This window comes from Phacochoerus africanus, chromosome 5 (assembly GCF_016906955.1).
Source record: "Phacochoerus africanus isolate WHEZ1 chromosome 5, ROS_Pafr_v1, whole genome shotgun sequence".
NCBI lineage: Eukaryota > Metazoa > Chordata > Mammalia > Artiodactyla > Suidae > Phacochoerus > Phacochoerus africanus.
In genome coordinates, this window is record NC_062548.1 from 45,926,454 (window position 1) to 45,953,677 (window position 27,224).

At 56.9% G+C, this 27,224-nt stretch overlaps 1 long non-coding RNA gene across 3 annotated transcripts; it reads right to left on the minus strand.

Annotated features, from left to right (window-relative positions):
* Nucleotides 1-13,364: 13,364 nt before the first annotated feature.
* LOC125127660 (uncharacterized) lies at nt 13,365-25,506 on the minus strand. Of its 3 annotated transcripts, none has more exons than XR_007135022.1 (5): nt 16,505-17,137; nt 16,126-16,277; nt 15,174-15,274; nt 14,201-14,594; nt 13,365-13,582 (listed from the first exon to the last, which is right to left on the minus strand). It is a non-coding gene; the product is annotated as an uncharacterized LOC125127660 (long non-coding RNA). The 3 variants fall into 3 exon arrangements; XR_007135021.1 differs by lacking the exon at nt 13,365-13,582 and adding an exon at nt 25,384-25,506 and having other exon boundaries at nt 14,167-14,594; nt 16,505-16,896; XR_007135020.1 differs by lacking the exon at nt 13,365-13,582 and having other exon boundaries at nt 14,167-14,594.
* Between the last annotated feature and the right edge of the window lie 1,718 nt (nt 25,507-27,224).

Below are 27,224 nucleotides of genomic sequence, written 5' to 3' on the forward strand. Positions count from 1 at the left end.
ACGTCAGGCAGGGCAGCGTGTCCAGCAGCACAGCCAGGCCGCACGGTCAACTGCAGCAGATGAGCTCTGGTCCCCAGCATCAAGGGAGCTCAGGGCCGCGGGAAACAGGACTGGAGGAGAAGGCCAGTGGGGAGAGGAGGGTGGTGCATCCCACTGCCCAGGGGGCGTGATCACCTGCATCTTCAAGGTGCCACTGAGCTCCTGACAATGACAAGAGGCAAGGAGGGGAGTTTCCGTTGTGGCTCAGTGGTTAACGAACCCAACCAGTATCCATGAGGATGCAGGTTCCATCCCTGGCCTTGCTCAATGGGTTAAGGATGCAGTACTGCTGTGAGCTGTGGTGTGGGTCGCAGACACAGTGTGGATCCCGCGTTTCTGTGACTGGTGTAGCCCTGCAGCTACAGCTCCTACTCAACCCCTAGCCTGGGAACCTCCATATGCCACAGGTGTGGCCCTAAAAAAAGAGGAAGGAAGGAAGGAAGGAAAGAGAGAGAGAAAGAAAGAAAGGAAGGAAGGAAGGAAGACAATTCAAAGGTTTTCAGTATTTCAATGTAGTGCAACCATCACCCCCATCAATTTCAGAATATTTTCATCACCCAAAAGAAACCCTGCACTGCTTCCCAGTTTTCCCTCAAACCCCCACCTCCAGTCCCTGGCAACCAGTCATCTACTTTGTCTATAGATTTGCCTATTCTGAACATTTTATAGAAGTGGAACCATGCAATACGTGACAACCACAGAGATACGACACAGGAGAGAAGGAACCTGCCTGCTTCTCGGCCAGTTCCCAGCAAACGTGGCTCAGACACTTCTCCTGATGACACCATCCCCACGGCTGGGGCAGTGAGGCGGCTGTGCCACTCAGGGCCACAGGAGCTGTGTCCCTGGGTCTCTGCCTTGTGAAGACAACTCTAAACAGGGAGGGACCAGGGCAGGGAGACAGCTGCTACGTGGCCACCAACCAGGAAGGGGCCTGCCTGGCCCACTGGGGTGCGGAGAAGGACAGGGCCTGCACGCCAGGGATGAACCCCGCGCCCTGTGGTGACCAGAAGGGGGCCCTCCCTCTCCAGGGCACCGGGTCTGCACCTGCCTCCACCCCACCCCAACCCCCGCTCCAACGCTGGCAACCCAGAAGACCCCAGACTCGGCCAGGCCCTCCACCCACACACCTTTAGCAGGCAACCCTCCCCCACCACATCCAAGGCCTGACCCCCAGCCTGCCAGCCCGCCCTCCGCCCCCAGCCCACCTGACTCCTTCCCCCACGACCCCCCTCAGCCGGGGCCCCAAGCACACCCCTCACCGAAGCTCCACGCCCAGCCTGAGCCCCCTTGTCCCCACCCCGCTCAGCGGCCCCCTGCCTGCTTGTGGCCCCCACCACGCTGCCCACCAGCCAGCTGCTCAAACTGACTGCCCTGGGGACCAGCCGGAGACCCACTCGGCGCACCGTGAATTAACCCGAACCCAGCCCTTTGCCGTACACCCCGGTTCACTCCGCTTCTCCCGCCCCCCACCCCCCATCTCGGAACAGGCGGCGGGGGCCTCTTGTGCCTGGTGCTCAGCCCTCCACCTCCAGACGCTCCCCTCTCTGCTCAGGTCCGACGACACGGGGCAGGGGGCGCAGGGGGCACAGGGCAGGGGCCCAGGGGAGGAGGGCTCCCAGTGTGGGCGGGGCCTGCAACAGGATGTGACACGGGCAGCAGGCCTCCCTCGAATGCAGCCTGGCGCCAGTCCCTAAGGGCGTCCCACGGCCCCGCTGAGCCTGGTGGAGAAGCTCACACACAGGGATCGCACCTCCCCGGAGGGAACCCCGGGTTCTGGATGAGCAGAGGCCCCTGCCAGCTGGGCAGGGACCCCACCTGCCGAGCCGAGCCGCCGTGGTAAAGAGGCGCGGTCCCTGGCCCCAGGGATCCACCACAGGCACAAAGGAAGCATTGGCCCCATGGGTGGAAATACAACAAAACTGCTCACAACGCTCTAAGTCCACAGACCATTAACAGTGTCAAAAAGCAAACAGAAAAAGACTTCCATGTGGAAATTTCATTTTTTCCTCTTTTTTTTTTTTTGCTTCTTAGGGCTGCACCCACAGCATATGGAGATTCCCAGACTAGGGGTTAAATCAGAGCTGAAGCCACTGGCCTACAGCATGACCTGAGCAACACAGGATCCAAGCTGCAACTGTGACCTACACCACAGCTCATGGCCACACCAGACGCCCAACCCACTGAGCGAGGCCAGGGATCGAACCCGAAACCTCACGGTTCCAGGTCGGATTCATTTCCACTGTGCCATGACGGGAACTCCCATGTGGAAATTTTTTGAACTATTAACTCTTGGATGAGTGGGGAAATACAACCAAAATTATAGAATTTCTAAAAAATAAGGATACAAAAATGCTACCCATCAGCATCTGAGATGCATTTAAAGAACTGATCACAGAGACAATTCACGGTAATAAATACTGTTGTTTAAAAAGATGAGAAGGAGTTCCCGCTGTAGCACAGCTGGGTTAAAAATCTGACGGCAGGAGTTCCCGTCGTGGCTCAGTGGTTAACGAATCCGACTAGGTACCATGAGTTTGCAGGTTCAATCCCTGGCCTTGCTCAGTGGGTTAAGGATCCAGCGTTGCCGAGAACTGTGGTGTAGGCTGGCGGCTCTGATTCGACCCCTAGCCTGGGAACCTCCATATGCCGTGGCAGCAGCCCAAGAAATGGCAAAAAGCCAAAAAAAAAAAAAAAGTGTAACGTTTGGAGTTCCCGTCGTGGCGCAGTAGTTAACGAATCCGACTAGGAACCATGAGATTGCGGGTTCGGTCCCTGCCCTTGCTCAGCGGGTTAACGATCCGGCGTTGCCGTGAGCTGTGGTGTAGGTTGCAGACTCGGCTCGGATCCCGCGTTGCTGTGGCTGTGGCGTAGGCCGGTGGCTACAGCTTCGATTCGACCCCTAGCCTGGGAACCTACATATGCCACGGAAGTGGCCCAAAGAAATAGCAAAAAGACAAAAAAAAAAATCTGACGGCAGCGCCTGGGGTTGCTGTGGAGGTGCAGGTTCAATCCCTAGACCCGTGCAGTGGGTTAAAGGATCCGGCGTTGCCACAGCTGTGGCAAGGGTCGCAGCTGTGTCTCAGACTCAGTCCCTAGCCTGGGAATTTCCATATGCTGCGGGTGGCGCCATAAAGTTGAAAGAGTTTTAAAAATTAAAAAATATAAAAATGAATACACACTAAAACTTCAAACCAAAAAAGCTTAGAAAAAGAAGTCAGTCAGTCAATAGAGAGCATAAGAAAGGAAATAATCAAAATGAAAACAGGCATTATGTGGTAAAGAACAGAGAAAAAACACAGCCATGATTAGCAAACCAAAATCCTCTTTTTTTTTTTTTTTTGTCTTTTGAGGGCCTCGCCTGCGGCATATGGAGGTTCCCAGGCTAGGGGTCCAATCGGAGCTGTAGCAACGCAGGATCGGAGCCGCATCTGTGACCTACACCACAGCTCCCAGCAACGCCGGATCCCCAACCCACTGGGCGAAGCCAGAGATTGAACCCAAAACCTCAAGGTTTCTAGTCGAATTTGTTAACCACTAAGCCACGGGAGAACTCCAAAGTCCTCATTTTTAAATTAACGGAATAGGTCATCCATTAGTTAACTGAGGTAAAAGGAGAAAACCAAATACACAAAATAAGAAATAACAAGGGGAAATCAACAGTGAAACAAAAGCAAGAGTAAAAATCCCGAAGGGCCACTTTGCCTGGGTGTCTACAAATAAACTGGAAACCTGGGTAAAAGCGAGAATACCCTAGGGCAGCACAGCACCAAACTGGCCCTGCTAGAGGTGGAAGTTTAGACCTGTTTCCACCGAAGAAGTAAAGTTACCGGGAACCACCTCTCCCGCCGCCCAAAAAAACGCAGTGGGCCTGGATAATTTCACAGAAAAATTCTACCAAATCCTTAAGGACCGGGTGGTCTCAAAACTTTACAGGTCACCCCACAGCACTGGAAATAAGGGGGCAACTTCTGTACCGTTTTTTCTAACGCAGGAAAAACACCGGTAACCTAACCATGATAAGAGAGTATGGAAGAAGTATCGTTTATGGACACTGAGGCAAAAGCACTACCGAAACATTATCCAACAGAGTACGACTGCGTGCGAGGAAAATAAAACACTGCAACTGGAGTTCCCATTGGTGCTCAGCGGTTAGCGAACCTGACTCGCATCCCTGAGGACGTGGGTTTGATCCCTGGCCTCGCTCAGTGAGTTAAGGACCCGGCGTTGCCACGAGCTGTGGCGTAGGTGGCAGACGAGGTGCAGCCCTAAAAAGAAGAAACCACAACCAAGGGCGATTTATCCCAGGACTCCAAAACTGTCGCACCGTCAGAAATCTCATACATGAAATTCACTATATTGAGATTCGTGAGAAAAGGCACATGATTCCCTCATTAGGTACCAAAAAAAAAGCCCTGACAAAAGATAATGCCCATTTGTGATTAAACATGTATAGGCAGTAAGGAAGACAGCAACTGATAGATATTTTCTTCACGTAAAAACAAACACACACCGTTTCCTAAACCCATCGCCCCGGACCGAGAGACACGACACTGCATCTCTGCACGACGCAGCAGCCACTGCCGTCAGACCAGAACCCCCAGTGAGGACCCCAAGAGCTGGAAAAGAAACCAAAGTGTCTCTCTTCGCAGAGGCGATGATCGTGCACGGGAAACCCCACAACAACGCGGTGCAATTAAACATCGCGTGATGACGGAACGTTCCGTACCCGCCACAGCTGACACACTCGGGACCCGATGGCACGTGCAGCCACTGAGCCTGGAAAGGGGGCTCCTGCGCCTGAGGAACCAAGCGATTGGTTTCATTTCATTTTATTTTTCCACGCCTGTGATGAACTACAGCAGCCACCCAGGACTATCAGGCGGGACGGCAGGCTTGGCCCGAGAGAGTCAACGGGGAAAACGGACTCAAACAAAAAGCAAGTTCCGTGGCAAGAAATGAACACAGAGAAATCCAGAGTGTCACATCCGCACAAAATAACTGGTTGGGGAGTTCCCGTCGTGGCACAGCGGAAACAAATCTAGCATCCGTGAGGACCCGGGTTCGATCCCCGGCCTCACTCAGTGGGTTAAGGATCCAGGGTTGCTGTGAGGTGGGGTGGAGGCCGCCGGCTACAGCTCTGATCAACCCCTAGCCTGGGAACCTCCCTATGTCGACGGTGTGGCCCTCAAGGGCCAAAAAAAAAAAAAGAAAAGAAAAAGAAAGAAGGAAGGAAACCAAGAAGATGAAACATTCGGAACAAAGTTAACACGTGTGCAAAAGTCATTATTTGGGGAGTTCTCTGATGGCCCAGTGGGTTGAGGCTCTTTTCTCACCACTGGGCCTCCAGTTTTCGCTGTGTGCATAGGTTCAACCCCTGGCCCAGGGGTTCCCACATAGTGCCTGTGTGACAAAAAGAAAACACACACACACACAAACCCCAAGAGAGAACCTGAAATAAACACCATAACTCTTATTAAAAAAAAAAAAGTCAGGAGTTCCCATCATGGCACAGTGGTTAACGAATCCGACTAGGAACCATGAGGTTGCGGGTTCGGTCCCTGCCCTTGCTCAGTGGGTTAAGGATCAGGCGTTGCCGTGAGCTGTGGTGTAGGTTGCAGACGCGGCTCAGATCCCGCGTTGCTGTGGCTCTGGCGTAGGCCAGTGGCTACAGCTCCAATTCAACCCCTAGCCTGGGACTCTCCATACGCCGCGGGAGCGGCCCAAGAAAATAGCAACAACAACAAAAAAAAAAAGAAAAAAAGAAAAAAAAAGTCATTATTTGGTCAAGTAAAGACCTGTGAGCACAAACGGCAGACTAGAGGACATCTAGCGCTGCACCAAGGCCTGTGCTGGGGCTGCCGGGGACACATGCCCCAGGCTTAGGAAACACACCCTTCAAATGTCTAGGATGCACCCATGACGCAGCTTAATCTCTGAGGACGAAGCAGACACAGGAAACCGGAGTGATCTGGGAGAAAGGAATGCAGGATCCACGGTAATCTTGTTTTTTTTTTTTTTTTTTTTCTGTCTTTTGTTGTTGTTGTTGTTGTTGCTATTTCTTGGGCCGCTTCCGCGGCATACAGAGGTTCCCAGGCTAGGGGTCGAATCGGAGCTGTAGCCACCGGCCTACGCCAGAGCCACAGCAATGCAGGATCCGAGCCGCGTCTGCAACCTACACCACAGCTCACGGCAACGCCAGATCGTTAACCCACTGAGAGAGGGCAGGGACCGAACCCGCAATCTCATGGTTCCTAGTCGGATTCGTTAACCACTGCGCCACGACGGGAACTCCAGGATCCGCGGTAATCTTTTCACGACTCTTCTCAAAACAGGCGATCATCTCACAAGACAAAGTTAAAAAACTGTACTATACACGTCCAAACTCTACAACCCAGCACCTCCTTGCAGGAACTTGGGTCACACGTGAGCCCGTGAGGGGAGCTTCTACAAGATACTTGGTTGGGTCCAGACTTTGCTACTATCTTCTAATGACACTCAATTGCCCACATCCACACAGCAGCTCCTGACGCTGACCCAGAAGGGCTGGGCAGGTGCAGACAGCGCCCCCCGCAGAGACCACAGAAGGTGTGAGGGGAATGTGGAGGGCTCTGAGCTCCCACAGTACCCCCAGGACACCAACAAACATGGGGAGGTGGCCGTCTCTTGGGGAGGAACTGGGAGCACTGGGAAAAAACTCATGTTGTTGAGGGGACAATGTATTTCCCTAAAAATTAAATTAAATGTTTTAAAACTGTAATAATTTCTCTCTCTTTTTTTTTTTGTCTTTGTCTTTTTAGGGCCACACCCAAGGCATATGGAGGTTCCCAAGCTGAGAGTCAAATCGCAGCTGTAGCCGCTGGCCTACAGCACAGCCACAACAACAGGGGATCAGAACCATGTCTGCAACCTACACCACAGCTCAGGGCAAGGCTAGCTCCTTGACCCACTGAGTGAGGCCAGGGATCGAACCTGCGTCCTCATGGATGCTAGTCAGATTCACGTCCGCTGAGCCACAACAGGAACTCCAAAACTTGAGTATCTAATACCATCAAATACAAGAGCGTAGAGCCGGAACCCTCTGTGGGCTGAATTATGTCCCCAAAACAGAGATCTTGACACCTTGACCCCAGCATCTCAGAACGTGACCTTGTCTGGAAATAGTCTTCGCAGATATAGTTAGTTAAGAGCAGGTCCCACTGGAGCAGGGTGGCCCTAACCAACCATGACCGATGACCTTATGGGAGGAAGAGGAGGAGGGGACACAGACACAGAGGGATGAGGAGGAGACGGAAGGGGGACGTGGCCACAGGCCAGGATGCCAGGGTTGTGGGCAGCAGTAGAAGCTGGAAGAGGTAGGAGAAGCCTCCCCGGAGCTTCAGAAGCTTCCTGGTTGATCTTGACTCCTGATCTTGACCTGATCCTCACCTCCAGACGGCGAAGGGATGCGCTTTTGCGGCTGGAAGCCCCCAAGCCTGTGGTGTCTGTCAGGAAGCCCTGGGAAAGTGACACAGACGATGCGTCCAAGGTGCAAATTCCATCCAAGGCCCAGCCAGCCTGGGCCCCCTCCTCCTTCAGTCCCTGTCACAGGATGTAGCCGGGGCCCCAGGCTGCAGCCAGAAACCATCTCGGGCTTGTTAAGTGCAAATGTGGGCTCTTTGAAATGCTAATAAGGATGGGGGGGGACCGAATAATGGGCAAGGCTGGGGCCTAAAGGAGCTGGGAGGGGAAAGAGGCACAGGAGGCAAACAGGAAGCAGGGGTCTGCACACACAGTGCCACGTCCATGCCCCGCCTGCCCGGCGGGGGTGGAGCCCAGACCAGAGAGCGGAGGGGACAGCGACAAACGCCCAAGAGGAAGTCGAGGGACAGCTCTGCCCAGCATGGGTCAGGACTCGACCACAATGACATCTGCTGCACAGCCCCAGGCAATCAGGGAAGCTAAACAGAACTGTGTCCACCAGGAGAGGTGTGTACACACACACACACAGACCCCCAGGCCTGACTCCATCTTTACGTAAATGACCTCATTCCCATAAGCCAGGCCTCCTTAGTATCCCAAACGCTGGAGGAGGAGACGAGGCAGGCGACGGGCCTCTGCTCACCAAAGTTCTGAGCGGGGGCCAGGCCCTCAGCGCCCAGGTCCCTTCTGCCTCTCTAGTCACCTGTTCCCAAACCAGCTCCGCCCTTTCTGGAATGCGCAACCCTGAAGGTGCTGAAGGAGAGGACGAGGCAGGTGTCCTTACCGAGGAAGGGACCACAGAGCCGGTGGTCACGGCTGTGGGGCTGGGCGGGGTCACGGGCCACGGACCAGGACGGAGAAGAGACAAGACCTCTGAGCAGCGGGCATGCGAGTCCGCGGCTGAGACCCAGGTCGCACACACGCAGCGGCAGCACCCTGAGCAAGGCTGTGGAACTGGGTGGAATCCGAGGCACAGTCTCAACATAAGCGGCTGCAGGGCAGGTGCACAGACAAAGGTTCACATGTTCCGAGCTCCCCCCCCCCACGGCCCCTGGAATACCCGCCAATCCCTGCCACCCGCTGAAAGGCACCGGGTTCTGCAGAGCAGCCACAACCAGGGCAGGGCCGGGACAGCAGAGCCGCCACATCTTCAGTCCAGACCATCAGCACTGACCCACGAACAGGCGCAGGGCTCCCCACAGCCGAGGCGCGGACACTGGGACAAAAACACGAACTAAGAAACGGAACGAGCAGAGAGAATTCAACAAGGAACAAGACCTTTCAGGCTTCAAGGTTACTGAGGGGGAAGGAGGCCTGGTGGACACGGTGCTGATGGAACCATCAGGGGGACAGGCCCAGAAACAGGCAGCGTGGAGATGGCCCTGCGTCCTGCCAGGCCGTGCTGGGGGCGGCCGTCCAGCCCAGTGTGAGGCAACATCAGGCAGATGCCAACTGGGGTCCCTGGAAGGCCAGGCCCCCTCTCTTTAGAAACTGAAGGTCACCAAGTCCAGACAGCGGGGAGCTGTTCCCACACTGGCCAGCCCGCCAGGCGCACCACGCGTCCCTGACCAGCACGCGGTCCACCTAGGCAGCCCTGGGGTGCGCTGCCGATGTGTCAGTGTCTCCCCTTCCCCAGAGGACCCCGCAGCCCAAGAGAGCTTCCACGCTGAATTTACTTTGTTTTTCCCTAAGAACTTGCTGACCCTCCCCCAGCACAGAGACCATTCCAGAATCTAGGTGGGCCTGACCCAGAGGGAAGACCCCAGGGTCTTAGCTCTGCTCCAAGAGATCTGAGCTCTGCCCCTAGAGCAAGTTCCTCCCTCCCAGGGGGGTGGCCAGAGCAGCGGCTCCCTCCCTGGCCTCCACCCCGCCTCCCCCATCCCCTACCCCTTGTCCTAGGGGCCCCCCTCTCCATTCTCCAGCTGGTCCCCCATGGTGGCCAACGGGACCCCTGAGGCATGGTCACCCTCTCTGTGTGATGAGAACTGAGACAAGCTGTGCTTTCCTGGCCAGTGACAATGAAAGCGAACCTCCCCCTAAAACCTCTATGGGGGGATGGACCCACGTGGCCCAGGCCGGGGTTCCAGGCAGCAGCGCCTCCTCCCCCACCGTGCCCCCCGAGGCCCATCCTGCCCACTCACCCTCCGCGGCTGCCTGGTGCAAGCTCACGGCTTCTGTCTGTATTTTCTCTGGAGCCCGACCCACGGGCTCTTCTGAATTCTCTTTGAGATAAAAATCAAAAGCAAATCTTTAAACGCCATCTCCAAAAACCACAGAATGGCTGGAATTAAAGAAAAATAAAGCTTGTGGTTTTCCTCCCAGGAACTTCCTGCTAATCTGAAACGCACTGAGTCAGCAGCACCTCAGAGCCCAGACGGAGGTTCCCGGGGCCTCGGCCTTGGGACGGAGTCATCCCAGCAGGTGACCGGTCACTCTGTCCCAGCATGCATCAAGGGACATGGACAGGAGCCAGACCTGCTGGCCTAACGTCCTGTGTGCAGTCCATGTGGGGGACTGAACAGGGTCCCTAAGGATGGCCAGTCAGGTGGGGCCACAGAAGAGAGACAAACAGCTCGGGAAGACAAAGCTTATTAGAGTCGCAGGTCCCAGAGACGGGGTCACACACACAGGGCCATGGAGAAGCAGAACGAGGGGAAGACCTGGGACGCCTTTCTCAGTTCCAGGGGGTAGGGGCACAGCTGTCCCCACCCGTCTGATCCCTGGTCCTGGGTGACTTCAGGCAGGAGTTACACTGGCAGCATGTAGGAGAGGTGGATAAGGAAGTGCTGTGGCATCTGGAAGTACATGGGTTTTTGTTTTGCTTTTTAGGGCTGTGCCTGTAGCATATGGAGGTTCCCAGGCTAGGGGTTGAATTGGAGGTACCGCTGCCGGCCTACACCACAGCCACAGCCACAGCCACAGCCACGCAGGATCCAAGATGTGTCTGCGACTGCGCCACAGCTCACAGCAACACCGGATCCTTAACCCACTGAGTGAGGCCAGGGATTGAACCTGCGTCCTCATGGATACTAGTCAGATTCGTTACCACTGAGCCACAACAGGAACTCCTGGAAGTAGGTTTCTCATGAGGTCAAAATATCACAAAATACAGAAAATTGTGAAACACGATGAGTATACATGAACACTGGATTATGACATTTTTGGAAACGGGGTCCTTGAGCATGCAATTAGGTGAAGGATCTTTAAGATGAGGTCATCCTGGATCAAAGTGGCCCTAAATCCAGTGACCAGTCTCCTAACAGAGGAGAAACCACGTGAGGACAGAGGCAGAGGCTGGAGAGACGCAGCCATAGCCCAGGCACACCTGCAGGCCCAGGAGCTGGACAAGCCCAGAAGGAACCCCCAGAGCCCTTGGAGGGTCGCAGCCCTGAGACACCTCCACCTCTGACTCCACTCCAGACAGAGAGAAGTCTCAGGCCCCCATCTGTGGGCATTTGCTGTGGCCGCCACGGGACACTCATTCAGTCAGGCTCTTGACTTCTGCCTCCAATGACCCACCAGATGCCCTCACGCTGTTTCACCCGCACGGCAGTCACAGGGGGTGCCCTCGGCCGAGCCAGGCGTCCTCCTGCTCCTCCTTCTCAACCAGATGCCATCTCCACGCCCGGGGGCCCAGGAGTCCCACCCAGGGAGTGGTTACGAGGCCAGGAGATTCCCAACCCAGCTTCCACGACAGACATCGGAGCGATGCACCACACCGTGATCCACGCCTGCAGCAGGACGCGGCTCAGCCCGCGACACAGGCTGCCGTGTGGGCAGAGACAGGCTGCGCGGTGAGAGAAGCCAGACACAGACGGACAGACAGCGTGCAGTTCCTCTCACTCAAGGACCAGAGAGAAATTGGAAGGTGAGCAGGACTGGGCGCAGCACAGCTAACGGACTCGGACTCGGGGTTCCAGGTGGGGCAGTAAGAATCTTCTGGAACCAGACAGCGGTGGTGGTTCACAATGCCGTGAACAGGCTAAACGCCTCTGAGCTGTTCACTTCGAAATGGCTCTCCTGTGTCACGCGGACAGATCCTCAAAAAAGAGAAGCTGCAGGAGTTCCCGTCACGGCACAGCGGAAACAAATCCAACCAGGAACCATGAAGTTGCAGGTTCGGTCCCTGGCCTTGCTCAGTGGGCTAAAGGATGCGGCGTTGCCATAAGCTGTGGTGCAAGTCGCAGTTGCACCTCAGATCTAGAGTTGCTGTGGCTGTGGTGGAGGCCGGCAGCTGCAGCTCCGATTCGACCCCGAGCCTGGCAACCTCCATATGCCTCGGGGGCGGACCTAAAAAAAAAAACAAAAAAAGAAAGGAAAAAAAAAAAGGAGAAGCTGCAGGCCCCTCAGCGGAGCTGGACAGGAAGTCATGAACGAGGCCTCCCCCCGCGCTGTCTGGGGGGCTCTCCCTAGCTGCTTTCGCCGGGTTCCCTGGGGCCCTCGCACCCCTCCACAGCTCAGGCTGTGCCAAGCCCCTCCACCTCTCCTGTTTTCTCAGCACCGCCCCCACCACGTGCCCAACTGATACCCCTGCCCGACAGACCTCACCCCCCAAGAAGGCAAGAGGAAGACCCCAAACCAACAGCACGGCCACACCTCCACCTGTCTCAGGTGCACCCAGAGGGGCCAGGCCTTGAGCACCAGAGGCTCCCAGGTGCAAAGAAGGACCTCAGGCCCCAAGACCACACAAGCCGGCCCCACGCTCTGCCTGGGCTAAGTGAGCTCTGGCCTCATGCGTAGCAAAGGCCTCGGGCGCCCAGAGCCACCCAGAAAGGGCCTCGCAGGAGCAGAGATGTACGCCGCCCCGGCACCCAGCACCAGCAGCGCCTCTCCAGGAGGTGACGGGCGCAGCTCGCAAGGCAGCCCCGGGGCAGTGAGAGCAGGCATCAGACGCCCTGTGCCCACGTTCACAGCAGCACAGCCCAAGCATCCCTCCAGGATGAGCAGAGCGTCCGTCCACACAGGGACTGTGACTGAGCCTCAAAAAGGAAGGACACTGTGACACGCGCCACAACACGGATGCACCTCGAAAACACAAAGCTGAGAAGCCCGACACGTGAGGCACCAGCGCCTGACTCCACATGGAGCACCCAGAACAGACGGGTGCACGGCGAGAGCAGAGGAGGAGGCGCCAGAGTGGTGAGCAAGGAGGGGCCATTGATGGGGACAGGTTCTCTTGAGGGATAAGAATATTAACCAGGAGTTCCCGTCGTGGCGCAGTGGTTAACGAATCTGACTAGGAACCATGAGGTTGCGGGTTCGGTCCCTGCCCTCGCTCAGTGGGCTAACGATCCGGCGTTGCCGTGAGCTGTGGTGTAGGTTGCAGACGCGGCTCGGATCCTGCGTTGCTGTGGCTCTGGCGTAGGCCAGGGGCTACAGCTCCGATTCGACCCCTAGCCTGGGAACCTCCATATGCCGCGGAAGTGGCCCAAAGAAATAGCAAAAAGACAAAAAAAAAAAAAAGAATGTTCTAGAACCAGGCAGAGGAGGTGGCTGCACAACTCTGTGTCAAATCCTACTGAACTGTTGAATTTAAAATAGTTAACATGGAGTTCCCGTCGTGGCTCAGCAGTTAAAGAATCTGACTAGCATCCATGAGGACACGGGTTCAATCCCTGACCTCAAGCAGTGGGTTAAGGATCCGGCATTTCTGTGAGCTGTGGTGCAAGCTGCAGATGCAGCTTGGATCCAGTGTTGCTGTGGCTGTGGTGTAGGCCGGTGGCTACAGCTCCGATTCAACCCCAGCCTGGGAACCTCCATATGCCGCAGGTGGGGCCCTAAAAACCAAAAAAATAAAACAAAATGGTTAATTTTACATGATATGCATTTCATCTCAATTTTTAAAAAAGAAATTGGTAGAAAAAACCAGTGTTTTCATTTTGAACGTGGAAAAGTGGTGGAGAGAGGGCTGGAGCACAGGGGCTGGTGAGTCTCACTTCCTCTGGCGTCTCTGCCGGACACAGCAAGGTTCTCAGCACTGTGAGCAACCCGGGACAATCGGGACGGGGCGGTACGTGTGTGCACCTGTGGGTGGGCTCTTGTGTTTGTGTGCACACGTGGGCGTGTTCCAAGAAGGCGGGCTCTGTCCAAGAGAAATATCACATAAGCAACGGATACATTTGACGTTTTCTAGCAGCCACGCACATTCAAGAAGTCAAAGACGACAGAGGAACTCCCTTGATGACTAACCCAAAAGATCCGGAGCATCCCCACCTGACCACGGAAGGACCTTCTGAGACACTAAACCGCTGTCACTGTCCGGCACCAAGCCTCCGCCTCCCGAATGCATTCGCCTGTCCCGAGCAGCCACCCCTTCCTTCCAGGGCTCAGCGGCCGTGTGTGGCTGGCAGCGCCAGGAAGCCACCCCAAATCTGCTCCCCGCCAGGCGCCCCGCACAGGGGAAAAGGGACAACCAACCAAGAGAACAGCCCACAGCTGCCAGTGGCCCTGTGCGTGACAAAGGCAGACTCTGTCCCAGCGGCTGCCGTAACCGGACACTGGCTCCAAGGTCTGGTCCAGAGCCCCAGGGGCAGCCAGTGGTCACACCTCACCCGTCAGGGCCCTCCCGCCTCTGGGACTTCACTCATGTCCCCTGAACCCACGATCCCACAAATGTTCCAAGAGATCTGGGCACCCCCTTGAAATAACAGCAAGAAACCAATAAAATTGTTCCTTAAACTTTCAGCTGCCAAAAAAGTACCTCTGGGACGTTAAAATTCGGGGGCGGGCATGGAAGGAACGCTTTTTGGCGGGTGTCCCGAGTCTGCCGAGGCTGGCACCGCAGAATGGGGAGGCTTTCACCCCCATTCGTGACCAGGTCCTTCTGCCCACAGGGGTCCTCTCAGGCTCCCAGGCACATGCGCTAGGATTTGCCCGCGTCTGAACACAGCACAAAAATCTCCTTTGCTGCAAGCGGGCCGACTTCTTCCCACGCGGTTAACTGAAAATGCTGGGACATGTGGGGGCGAGACAGTCTGAAATCTGCTCAAGGTCTCTGCTGAACTCCATGTGGAGTTGAGACATATCCACTGATTGCCGGGAACAGATTTATTATCCCACCGCCTGCGGTCCTTCCCAGCGGCGCTCACAGGCATCTAGTGGCAAGAAGCAGAAGCGCGGGAAGTCAGGCGAAACGGAGACCCCGGCAGCCTTGAGGCCGCCTCGTGCAGTCCTCACAGAAACCCCACCCTGACGCGGCTCTCCCCAGCCTTGAGGATGGCTCTCAGAACCTACACTCCACACAGCTTCACCAACCAAGGCTGGGCCAGGCGCCCCAACCTACAGTTCGTCGTGTGAAATGAACGTAGGTTTTATTTTTATACATTTTCCCAAATGCAAACCATAGCTTTTTTTTTTTTTTTTTTGGTATTTTCAGGGCTGCACCCACAGCATGTGGAGATTCCCGGGCTAGGAGTCGAATCCGAGCTGTTATCTGCCGGCCTACACCACAGCTCACGGCAACGCCAGAGCCTTAACCCATAGAGCGAGGCCAGGGATGGAATCTGAGTCCTCACGGAGACTAGTCCGGTTCGTTAACTGCTGAGCCACGGTGGGAACTCTTTTTCTCTTCTATTCTTTTTGTGTGTGTGTGTGATAGCATAAAATTTAGTGTGATTTTTTTCAGGCCAGGCCATTTTGTCTTGAAATCCTGACAGTGGGGGCAGGGTACCCACCTGAACATCACTCTTCTGGAAACGCCGACTCACACATTTGCACGTCATCCTTGCACAGGGGCCATGCTCATGCCTCTGTCATTCCAGTTTCAGTGCGTGCGCTGCCGAAACAAACACCACATGGAATTTCATTTAAAGAAACTGACAGTCCCATGAATAACCCCCATGTCCGCTCCCCCTGCCACCTTAGGGGGCTTCCCCGATGGTTTCGTCGGCTCCTCCAGACCCATCTAAGCTGGTGTTCCTGCAGAATAATCTTTCTTCCTTGTTGTGGCGCAGGAAGAAATGGCAGCTGCCTTTGTAATTCACCACATCCCCAAATGGTAACACAAGACGGTTGCCTATTGGAACCCAGCTCTGCTCAAAGCGGCAGGTTGGGAGGCAAACGCTACTATATTTAGAGGGTAAGACAGGGGGTTAACTTTGCCAAGAAGGAGACAGACAAGGAATTGGATTAATTTCTTTCGTGCAGCAAAATACTCTACCGGCTTACGGCTCTCAAGGACTAATGACTAACAAGCTTTATTTACTCAAGAGAAGAGAGGAAAAACACCCTCCCCAAGGAGGAGCCCAAGGCCCAAAGCTGTCCTAGGCCTGAGGAGATTGGAACAAAAGCCAAATCCCTCGTGCATCGAATGCAGAGAGGCTCCCGGAGAGCTGCGGGCCTCAGGGCTTTTAGTGAACACACATCCGCAGGCACCTGTTTGCTGGGAACCAAGGGAGAAAAGCAAAGACCCTGAAAAACCAGGGGTGAGGGGCGGACCAAAAGGCCTTGGGGACCAAAAGGCATCTAATTTTATCTGGCTTCTTTCCAACAGTAAAATCTAATCCATCATTTTCTCTGGGTGAAAGCTCTTAATGAAAATGTAAAGAGTGCAAGTGAAATTTAGAATCCTCTGAGGGTTCTGCTGGGAAGATGTCTAACAGCCACACAAGACTCGCTGCAGACAACCTGCCAAGAGAACAGGCCATGTGGGAAGCGGTAGCGCTGCAACGTGGCTCCCAGGGGTCCACGCCCTTCGCCATCTCAGGAAACAGCTCCTCCTGCCGAGGGTGGGGGGTTGCTTCCGAGACCCCAAAGTACAGCTCTCGGCGGGAGAATCCCTGTGGGAGAGGCTGGGTGACGAGAGGCAGCCTCTTGGCACCCACACACGTTCAACCCTGACACCGTCCCCCCGCACTGTCCCCGCTCAGAAAGGGAGGGAGTCTCGCTGGTCTCCCTCGTGCCACCATCACCCCTGTCCAGTTCCAGACGTTTCCATCGCCCCAAAATGAACCTTGCAGCCATTAGCAGTCACTCCCCACCCCCTCACCCAGCCCCTGGCACGCACCGCTCTGGTCTCCATCTCCGGATGTGCCTGTTCTGGACGTTTCATACAAGGGAACTCAGGTCAAATACCTGACAGTGGTCCCTGTGTCTGGTCTGTGGAGGGACCACACTCTACTTATCCATCACCCGTCGTCGTCGTCGTCACATGGGGGCCGTTTCCACCTCGGCTGCCGTGACTGCGCAGGAACAAAGGCGGGCAGGCAGGGGTCTGGCAAGGGCCTATCTCCAGTTCAGCTCTCTCAGGGGTGGACCCAGGCATGGAGCTGCGGGGTCACCTGGGAACTCGGTGCTTAACCTTCTGAGAAACCAACAGTCTTCCACAGCAGCTGCTCTGTTTCACATCCTCATCGGCCACACATGAGGGTTCCAATGTCTCCACATGCTCACCAGCACCTGTCATTTTGCAATTCTGTGTTATCACAATCCCCAGAGAAGGAGGGAACGGTTCTTGCGGCAGTTCTGACCTGCACTTTACCAGCAATCTCTTTGGGTCCTTGTTGGGCATCGACCTATCTTCTCTGGGGAAATGTCTGTGCCATTTTTTTTAATCTTTATTTTTTGCTTTTTAGGCCCACACCCGCGGCATATAGAGGTTCCCAGGATCAGGGTCGATTCAGAGCTACAGCTGCCGGCCTGCACCACAGCCACAGCCACGCCAGATCCGAGCTACTGTCTGCGATCTACACCGCAGCTCACGGCAACACCAGATCCTTAACCCACTGAGCGAGGCCAGGGATCAAACCCACGACCTCGTGGTTCCCAGTCAGATTCCCTTCCACTGCGCCGCTATGGGAACTCCTGTTTGTGCCATTTTTTTTGACCACACCTGCAGATATGGACATTCCCAGACCAGGGATCAAACCCACACCTCAGCACTGACCCAAGCCACTGCAGAGAAAAAACCAGATCTTTAACTGGCTGCGCCACAAGGGAACCAGCTTGTGCATTTTTCTTGCTTTTTAGGGCTACACCCATGGAATATGGAAGTTCCCAGGCTAGAGGTCCAATTGGAGCTGCAGCCACCAGCCGACACCACGGCAACACGGGATCCGAGCCACACCTGCGAACTACACCACAGCTCACGGCAACGCCGGCTCTTCAACCCACTGAGCGAGCCGGGGATCCCCATGTCCTTGTGGATGCCAGCTGGATTCATTTTCGATGCGCCACAATTCCCTCTGTGCACTTTTTAATTGGGTTATTTGTCTTTCTCCTGTTTCCACCTATCTTTCTTTAGCCCTGTACTGAAGGCAGCCCTGGGCATGTGGGGTCCCCATGCCCACGTGAGGCTCAAAGGGCCCTCCCAGGATAAAGACTGAGACTTTTGGTCAGTATTTAGAAACTGGAGGTGGGTTGATCTCAGCCTGTGAATGATTTCCTGGGTGTTCCTTGGTTAAGGATTTTTCATCAAAAGATATTATCATCAGAATTCCCATTGCGGCTCAGCAGAAACAAACCTGACTAGTATCCATAAGGACGCAGGTTCGATCCCTGGCCTCGCTCAGTGGGTTAAGGATCCGGCATTGCCGTGAGCTGTGGTGTGGGTCGCAGACGTGGCTCGGATCCCGCGTTGCTGTGGCTCTGGCATAGGCCGGCGGCTACAGCTCCGATGAGACCCCTAACCTGGGAACCTCCATGTGCTGCAGGAGCGGACCTAGAAAAAAAGGCAAAAAGACAAAAAAATAAAATAAAATAAAGGAGCTACTAAATGGAAGCTCCCTTGTGGTACAGCGGGTTAAGGATCCAGCACTGCTACAGCTGTGGCACAGGTCACCACTGAGGTATGAGTTCAATCCCTGGCCCGGGAATTTCTGCGTGCCAAGGGTAGGGTCAAAAAAACAAATTAATAAACAAAGCTACCCCAAATTCAGAAACTATGTTCTTATCTATACGAAAATATGGCTATGACCTCTCGGACTTGCAACCTGAAAAATAAGGTTTCTATACAAACATTCCGACTCACTGCAGCACGCCTCTGGCCAGCACCTCCGCACCTGGTTACGGTGTGGCTTGCAGGAGGGGCGGTCAGCTGCTGCTCGCAGGTCGCTCCCAGCTCCTCCTGAGGCCAGAGGTTCACCAGAGCTGGCCAAGGCCGCGTGTCTCCCATTGGCCCAGGCAATGCGGCCAAGGGACTCACGGGTCTCTCTGAGCACCACGGAAATGACCAGTTTGGGACACAGGAGGTGGTGCTCGGCCCATCTCCTTTGTGTTTCCTATGTAGGACATTCTGAACCCAATTTAAACCAAACACAGGAAAAAGCTAAATTTTATTTTTCAATTTTCCGCTATGTGTGGCTTCCCAAGATGACAACAAACTCCCCACCCTGCAGAAGGCATGCCCCTCCTTCTCCACGGCCTGCACGGGTCCCCTCCTGCACTGGAACCTCTTTTCTCACCCACCTTCACGGCCTGACAATGGTGGGTTTGGGATGAGAACCCATCACTTGTCTGCCAAGGGATCATCTTGATTCTCCCACGTATCCTGGCGATTTTTGCAAGTGTGACGTCCCACACAAGGCGAGTGGGGCAGAAGGAGGGTGCGGGGTCCCCAGCCCCTCCTCTCCCTCTGCCTCACCCACATCCATGTCTGGCCAAGTGACGGAGCCTCTGTGGTGAAGGAGGCTGGACGCAGGAAATAGCTTCTCCTCTACCCTCTACTGTTCAGTAAAACTGAGGTGTGTGGACGAGAGGGACAACACATTAACAGGAGAAAAAAGTTCATTCATTCATGTTTTGGCACTTGGGTGCCAAGCAAAGTAGCTGGCTCTGGAAACGGTTTCAACTGGATGCTCACATACCTGGTTCAACAGGGGAAAGAAGCTGGGAGAAAAGCCTTCTTAGAGGAAAGACAAGTCTCTTTAGAAAAGACGACTGTTTAAGAGAACAATCAAACATAGGAAACTCTGTGATGTGTCCGCCTACACAGGTCGGAGCGTCTTTCCGTCACTTTCAGGGCCGCAAAACTCCCCCCAGAAAGGGACGTGGGACAGAATTTAGTCACAGCATCCCCCGGGAGCAGGCCCGCCCTGCAGGAGGAATTTACGGCAGCCTTGCTGCCCAGAATCTGCTCTCAGTTGGGTAAGGGACGCTCCAAGAAGGCTTCTTTCTGCATCTACCGATTCTCACTTGCCTTCAGCTCAAAATGAACCTCAAGCCAAGGTGCTAGGTTTCGGCGCAACCGGTGCCCTTCACAGCCCTTAACCAGAGCAGGCTCAGCCCATCACCCAGCGCCACGACCAATTCCTCCTGCTATGCGGGCTCCAGCTCCGCCTTCCGCTGAGACCAGGCCCAGCGCATCTTTCAAGGGCCACTCCATCTCCCGAGTGAGGGTGAGGAGGGCACCCAGTGAAGGAGGAACCAAGAGGAGAGCGTGGCCCTCATGGCAGCCCGGGAGCCCACCGTGGAGCAGGGGCGAGGTACCGCGTCTGGTCTTCAGTGCTGAGGAAGGGGGCGGCCGGACATGCCAAAGACTCCCCTAACCAGACCCACAGGCTGCCCCAAGTAAGTACAGGTCACGAGAACACCCTCTGACAGAACCCCTGCAGCTGGCTGCTTCTGGGCACCGGGCTATGCTGATAAGCATCCTGTCCCTTCACCTGCAGGGTTTACTCTTCCAGTGAAACCGCGACTGTGTTTAGGGCACCTGATACCTCTCTGTGACAATAACAAAAGGCGAGGAGCTCCCACTGTGGCTCGGGGGTTACGGACACAACATAGTCTCCCTGAGGACATGGGTTCAATCCCTGGCCCCGCTCAGTGGGTTAAGGATCTGCATTGCCACAAGCTGCGGCACAAGTCACAACTGCAGCTTGGATCTGAATCCCAGCCTAGGAGCTCCGGTCACTGCTGCGGCACAAGTCTGTTCCCTGGGTGGGGAATTTTCATATGCTGCAGGTGCAGCCAAAAAAAAAAAAAGAAGAAGAAAAGAAAAAAAGAAAGGAAAGCCAGGAGCCTTGAGTCTTACTCAGGATCCTCACTCGGTAAGGACGTGTCAGCAGAGAGTGATGGAACGGAACCTACATTTTCTAGGAAGGAGACACTCTTCCACAAAGCAGTTGTCACCAGGACAGTGTGGGGTGAGGCCCAGATGGCCGTGGGACTCCAGGCTGCTCCCACCCCAAGCACTGGGAAGGTGGCGAGGATGGCCTGGAGCGGGGGCCCCCCACCTCTCAGTCCAGCCCACTCCATGTGGAGCACCTACCAGTGCCTACAGTCACCCCCTGGTCCATGACACACCCTCGCTGCCCGCCTCCCCTCCTGCCTGCTCCCCGTGGAGCCTGGCCCTCCGCAGGAGCCAGTCTCCTGTGACCAGCACAGCCAGGGTCCTCGAAGCCTCACGTGGATCCTAAGGGGCGAAGCCGATGGAAGCAGGCTTTCAGAGTGAGGCCTCCCAGAAAAGCCAATGGGGGAGTTCCTGCCGTGGCTCAGCGGTTCAGGAACCCAACCAGGATCCATGAGAACGCGGGGTCGTGGCCTCACTCAGGGGGTTAAGGATCTGGCGTTGCTGGGGCTGGGGTGTAGGCCGGCGGCTGCAGCTCCAATTGGACCTCTAGCTCAGGAACCTCCAGATGGTGCGGGTGCGGCCTTAAAAAAAAAAAAAGAAGAAAACACCCAAGGGGGATTCCGAGGAGACAGCAGCCCGAACCCATAACCCCATTAGCTTCCCGGAGAGCAAGCCCAGCCGGGAAAGAGCAGGCTGGCTGGGCAGGGGTACCCGCCGGATCCAGGGAACATGGGCTAAGCCAGGGGAACATGTGCTCTCTGGACAGAGCCCAGCCACTGGGACCAAGGAGCCCGTCCCCAAAGCAGAGCCTCCGCTCCCCCTGCTGCAAGGCTCCCAGCCAGGTGCCCGGGTCAGGTGCTCATGGGTGTCAGGCCCTCATTTCCCTCAGCCCTGCTTTGTCACGGCTGCTTCTACAACATTGTGAGCTCTCCCCCCCACCCCACCGCTGCCGTCCCCTCGAGCACCCATCGCCCCCCACACTGCCCGTCCCAGGTGAGGTGTCTCAGGGAGGGAAGCAGGACACAAGAGGCCGCGGTCCGAGAAGCAGTCAGCGTCTCCTCGCCCAACCACGAGAAAGACATTCGACAAACCCCAGCTGACGGACATCCCGCAAAAGCCCCGCGCGGCGCACTCGCAGGGGCTGAGGCCATCGAAACCATCCCTGAGACCCTGTCCCAGGGGAGCCCAGGGGTCCCGGGGCGGGAAGCGGGCACCGGGCTGAGCGCCAGTCAGCACCGTGCTGCTATCAGCTCAGAATCCTGACAACCCTGCCTGGTGGACACAGAGGTGTGACACGGCATGAACGCGGCAGGGGGCACAGAGGGACTCCGTGCCTCCAGCTCGGTTTTTCTATAAACCTACAACTGCTCCAAAAAATTAAAGTCTATTAACTATGGCTTAAGAGTAGCAAGACACCAAGAGAACCGCAGCAGCCCGATCTCTCCACAGACCCTCTGCCGCAGCCCGTGTCCTGGGTCCTCCGGGAATCGCAAAGAGCTGGGCCTCAGCGAGACCGAGGGGCAAGGCAGCCCTGACGACAACGCAGATTTCCGCAAGCTCGTCGTGCCTCAGAAAACTCTGCTAAATGTTCCCGTCTGACCTTCCTCATCGACAAAAAAGGAATCAAAAATCAGCACATCAACGTGGACAGAACACCAGAAAGGGTGCAAGGTGGCCACACATGGTTCTCGAGGTGCCTCCCGGGCCATGAGGTCCGACTTTCACGGGGCTGCTAAGAACTGTCTTTCCGGAGTAGTAGTATCCGACTAGGAACCATGAGATTGTGGGTTCGATCCCTGGCCTCGCTCAGTGGATTAAGGATCCAGCGCTGCCGGGAGCTGCGGTGTAGGTCGCAGACGTGGCTCGGATCTGGCGCTGCCGTGGCTGCAGTGGAGACTGGCGGATGTAGCTCCGATTCAACCCCTAGCCTGGGAACCTCCATACGCCACGGTGCGGCCCTAAAAAGCCAAAAAAAAAAAAAAAAAAAGAACTTTCTTTCTCACGCCTGTTCTCCAGAAAGGATACACGAGATGCTCCTGAGGCTCCCTACGTGACAGGTGGAGTCAGAAACGCCTGAAGGCAGAAGCCGAAACTGCAGCGCCTTTAAGCAACGTGCACAAGCCTAAAACCACAGCTGAACAAAACTGTTTTTTGTTAAGATGCCACATTTACCTGCAGCGGATTTATCATCACCGGTTTTCCGTTAAAAGTATTAAGTGTAACAGCGTCTCCATTTTTGTTCCTAACACAGTAAATACCCTGCTGTCATCTCATAACAGGAGCTTGAAAAGGTTCAGAACCAAAGGGTCCCGAGACAGAACAGGAAAGGCGGGCCTGGCCTGCGGACATGGGACAGCGACAGCGGCTGCATGGGCCTGTGTCCCCACCTAGTGGCAGGGCCAGGCAGGCAGGCAGGTGCACCAGCTGACCCAGGTCGGAGCCGCGCAAAATTCCGGGGCCTCAGGAGATGTCATTTTGGATGATTCAGGTGACGGGAGCGTGAAACTGTCCTGACAGGGCTGCTGGGACACTGGCGGGAGACCTAGCTCCACAGAGCTCGGCCCAGACCCGCTCAGGGCCCCCAGACACCGGGGAAGCACCCCCCCCCCGCGCTGCCACTGGCACATCTGCCCGTCAGAGACCGACCCCGGGAGGGAGATGTTGACCCAGGCACTGCCCAGCACACAGCGGCTGTGGAGGAGCAAGAAGCGGCCTCAAAGCCAGAACTCTGGACTCACCAAGCCAGGGTGGCAGGGGCGCGTGGGTGCTGAGCAGCACCTCTGGCCTCCACCCACTCAGCACCAGAACTACTCCCCATGTGAGCCGCCGTCTACACCCTGGCAGACGGTGGCAGGGCAAGACCCGACATGGGTCCCAGGAGAGCAGGCTCACGGCTCCTTTCCTGGGCCCTCATCTCCTGGACTCTGTCTCCAACAGGCCCCTTCCACTCCCTGCGAGCCTCGCCCACTTGCCGTCCAAGCCACAGGCCGCGCGACAGCGGCACCTGGAGTCCACCACTGACTCACATCACAAGACACCCTTTGTCCTCTGCACCCAGCTTGCAAATCGAACGCAAATCTGCCTCGTGTCCAGCTCCCCGACAGACCTCAAGACGCAGCCAGAACAGTCATTACACGGCTCGCTCAGGTCTCTAGAACCCTTTGGGGGGAAAGGGGGTCCCTGAAGGGGACAGAGTGGGTGGGGAGATCTGGGATCAATGGAAGTCAGAGGGGCGAGATGGGTGGGGGGCCTGAGAGAGGACTTGAAGGGATACATGGGTGGAGGAACCTGAGAGGGAGAACCTGGGGGGGGACCTGAGGGATGACACAGGTAGAGAAACCTGAGGGGGGGGACCTGAGAGGAGGGAAGGGAGGGAGGACCTGAAGAAGACCTGAGGGGGGGACATGGTGGGGGAACCTGAGAAGGAGAACTGGGGGGGGACCTGAGAGAGGACATGGTGGGGGGACCGGAGGGGAGGGACCTGAAACTGGGGGGGGACCGAGGGATAACATAGGCAGAGGGACCTGAGGAGGGGACCTGAGAGGAGGGAACGGAGGGGGGACAAAGTGGGGGGACCTGAGAGAATAGGGGGGGGCCTGAGGGATGACACAGGTAGAGAAACCTGAGGGGGGGGACCTGAGAGGAGGGAAGGGAGGGAGGACCTGAAGAAGACCTGAGGGAGGGACATGGTGGGGGAACCTGAGAAGGAGAACTGAGGGGGGGGGACCTGAGAGAGGACATGGTGGGGGGACCGGAGGGGAGGGACCTGAGAGAACCTGGGGGGGGACCTGAGGGATGACACAGATAGAGGGACCTGAGGGGGGGACCTGAAGGGGGGGGACCTGAGAGGAGGGAACAGAGGGGGGACATGGGGGGGAACCTGAGGAGAACTGAGGGGGGGATCTGAGAGAGGACATGGTGGGGGGACCAGAGGGGAGGGACCTGAGAGAACCTGGGGAGGACCTGAGGGATGACACAGGCAGAGGGACCTGAGGGGGGGACCTGAGAGGGAGAACCTGGGGGGCGGACCTGAGGGATGACACAGCCAGAGGCACCTGAGGGGGGGACCTGAAAGGAGGGAACGGAGGGGGGACATGCTGGGGGAACCTGAGGAGAACTGAGGGGGAGGGACCTGAGAGAGGACATGGTGGGGGGACCGGAGGGGGAGGGACCTGAGAGAAACTGGGGGGGGACCTGAGGGATAACATAGGCAGAGGGACCTGAGGAGGGGACCTGAGAGGAGGGAACAGAGGGGGGAAAAGGTGGGGGGACCTGAGAGAACTTGGGGGGGGGCCTGAGGGATGACACAGGCAGAGGGACCTGAGGGGGGCACCTGAGAGGAGGGAACGGAGGGGGGACATGGCAGGGGAACCTGAGGGGGACCTGAAGACCTGAGGGGGGACATGGTGGGGGAACCTGAGGAGAACTGAGGGGGGGACCTGAGAGAGGAGGGAACGGAGGGGGGACATGGTGGGGGGACCTGAGAGAACCCGGAGAGGGGGGGCTGAGGGATGACACAGGTAGAGGGACCTGAAGGGGGGGACCTGAGAGGAGGGGACAGAGGGGGGACATGGCAGGGGAACCTGAGAAGGAGAACTGAGGGGAAGGGACCTGAGAGAGGACTTGGTGGGGGGACCGGAGAGGAGAGAACGGAGGGGGGACATGGTGGAGAGACCTGAGAGAACCTGGGGGGGACCTGAGGGATGACACAGGTAGAGGGACCGGAGAGGAGGGACCTGAGGAGGGACCCCCGAGGGGAGCCACAGACGGCAGACTGAGAAGGGGACGCGGGCTGGGCAGCGGCGGCTCGCCCGCTCCGTCGTCCGTCTCCAACGTGGCCCCTCTGGGCACGGAGCTCCGCGGCCGGTCACGCTCACCCATGGCAATGTCCGTCCCCCTGCGAAGCCATCGGCCATGACCTAACTGGGGCCAGAGAAGCCGGGTCAAGGGAACCCCGAGAGCCGGAGGCGCCAGCAGCTGCCTCCACGCCACGGCCGCCCCCTTTCCCCATCCCTGACCCGGAAGGGCTGTCCCGAGGGGCGGGGAGATTCGAGCTCCGCGGGGGCCGCGGCGGCGGTGGGGCTCGCGACCCTGGGCTGGGCTTCGCGGCCCGCGGTGCCCGTGACCCGGACGGGTGCGGAGCCTGCCGGCAGGCCTTCCCCCACAGAGCCGCAAATAACTGTCTCCGTGATGCACACCCACGTTAATGCCATTAAGAGCCCCGGAAACCTTCGTTCGGCTCGAGTGCGCTAGACAAACGAGCCGTCCGCCTCCGTCCTAGGGCTCAGTGACGGCATTTGTCGCGTCGCGGTTTCCCGTCGAATCCCGGCCTTGCGAGGAACCCACCGACCCTGCTCTGCGGCCTGAGGTCGCGGCGGATGAGTTTGGGGGGACCGCCGGCCCCCTGCGCTGCCCGGTCCTCCCCGGGCCGGGTCCCCAGGGCAGACTCGCTCTGGGCGAACCCGAGCAGCGAGCCTGGCGCACCTGGGAGCCCAGAGCGTGGGGAGGGCCCGGCGCGTGCCCGTCCCCGCCCCGCGAGGTCCGTGGTCCAGGGCGTGTTCCCGGGACAGCCGCAGGCCAGAGCTTGCCCCTCTCGGGGATTGCAGTTCGCTTGATCCTCTCCCGCGTCAGACGACAGACCTTCTCGCCGGGAGATTTAGTCCCAGGGGTGGAGAGTGTCTAGATTCCTGTAGATCTGCCGTCTGCCTCTCAGACTGGGCAGAGGAGGCCTCTGCACAGACCCCGTCAGGAAGTGGCAGGCGCAGCCCAGCTGAGGGACCCCAAACTGGACCTGGGCGAGTGACCGTCCACCCTCCCGGTGGAGACCCCGCCCCCTGGCTCAAGACAGGGGTCTTTTCTGAAAGAGACCTCGGGGATACTTTAGGGTCCCCATTCAATCACTTGGGCTGTGTGGTCACCAGAGCTTCTGATGAGATAAGCAGATGGCCAGGAATTCCAGGTGTTCCAGGTGTTGGAGGGAAGAAGCCACTTCAGTGAGGGACACTAAGCCTGCAGAAGAGGCTGGGACCTGGGGGATAGCCCCAGAGCCCCAGGCCTCAGTTTCCTGCTCAGCCAATTGATCAGACTTACCCTGGGCAGCGAGCAGGCTGGCATCTTGCGCGCCTTGGGGCGAGGCCCCCACCTGACAGGGCGATGTCCCTCCAGGTGTCCCCCTCCACTTCTGTGGAAAAGCTCTGGACACGGAAGCTCTTTCTAGGAAGCCTCTTCTGTCCTCCTCCACGTGGCAGGTATTGCTGGGGACCAGAAACACACCTGTCGGAGTTCCCATCGTGGTGCAGCCAAAACGAATCTGACTAGGAGCCATGAGGTTGCGGGTTTGATCCCTGGCCTCACTCAGAGGGTGGGGGATCCAGCGTTGCCGTGAGCTGTGGTGTAGGTTGCAGACATGGCTCGTATCCCGCGTTACCATGGCTGTGGTGTAGGCTGGCAGCTGCAGCTCCAATTAGATCCCTAACCTGGGAACTTCCATATGCTACAGGTGTGGCCCTAAAAAGCAAAAAAAAAAAAAAAAAAAAAAAAAAAACTTGCTGAAGCCCCAAGTCCCACCCCAACTTGGCTGCTGGCCCAAGGAGGTATCCTGGGTGGTGTGCTAGGCTGGTCGGCATTTGTTTCCTCTGGAAGGCAGCAGGGGTGAGCTGTTCCTGGAATTGGCCCACAGCTGGCTGTGCTCATGCTGGACCAGCCTGGCATCACGTCA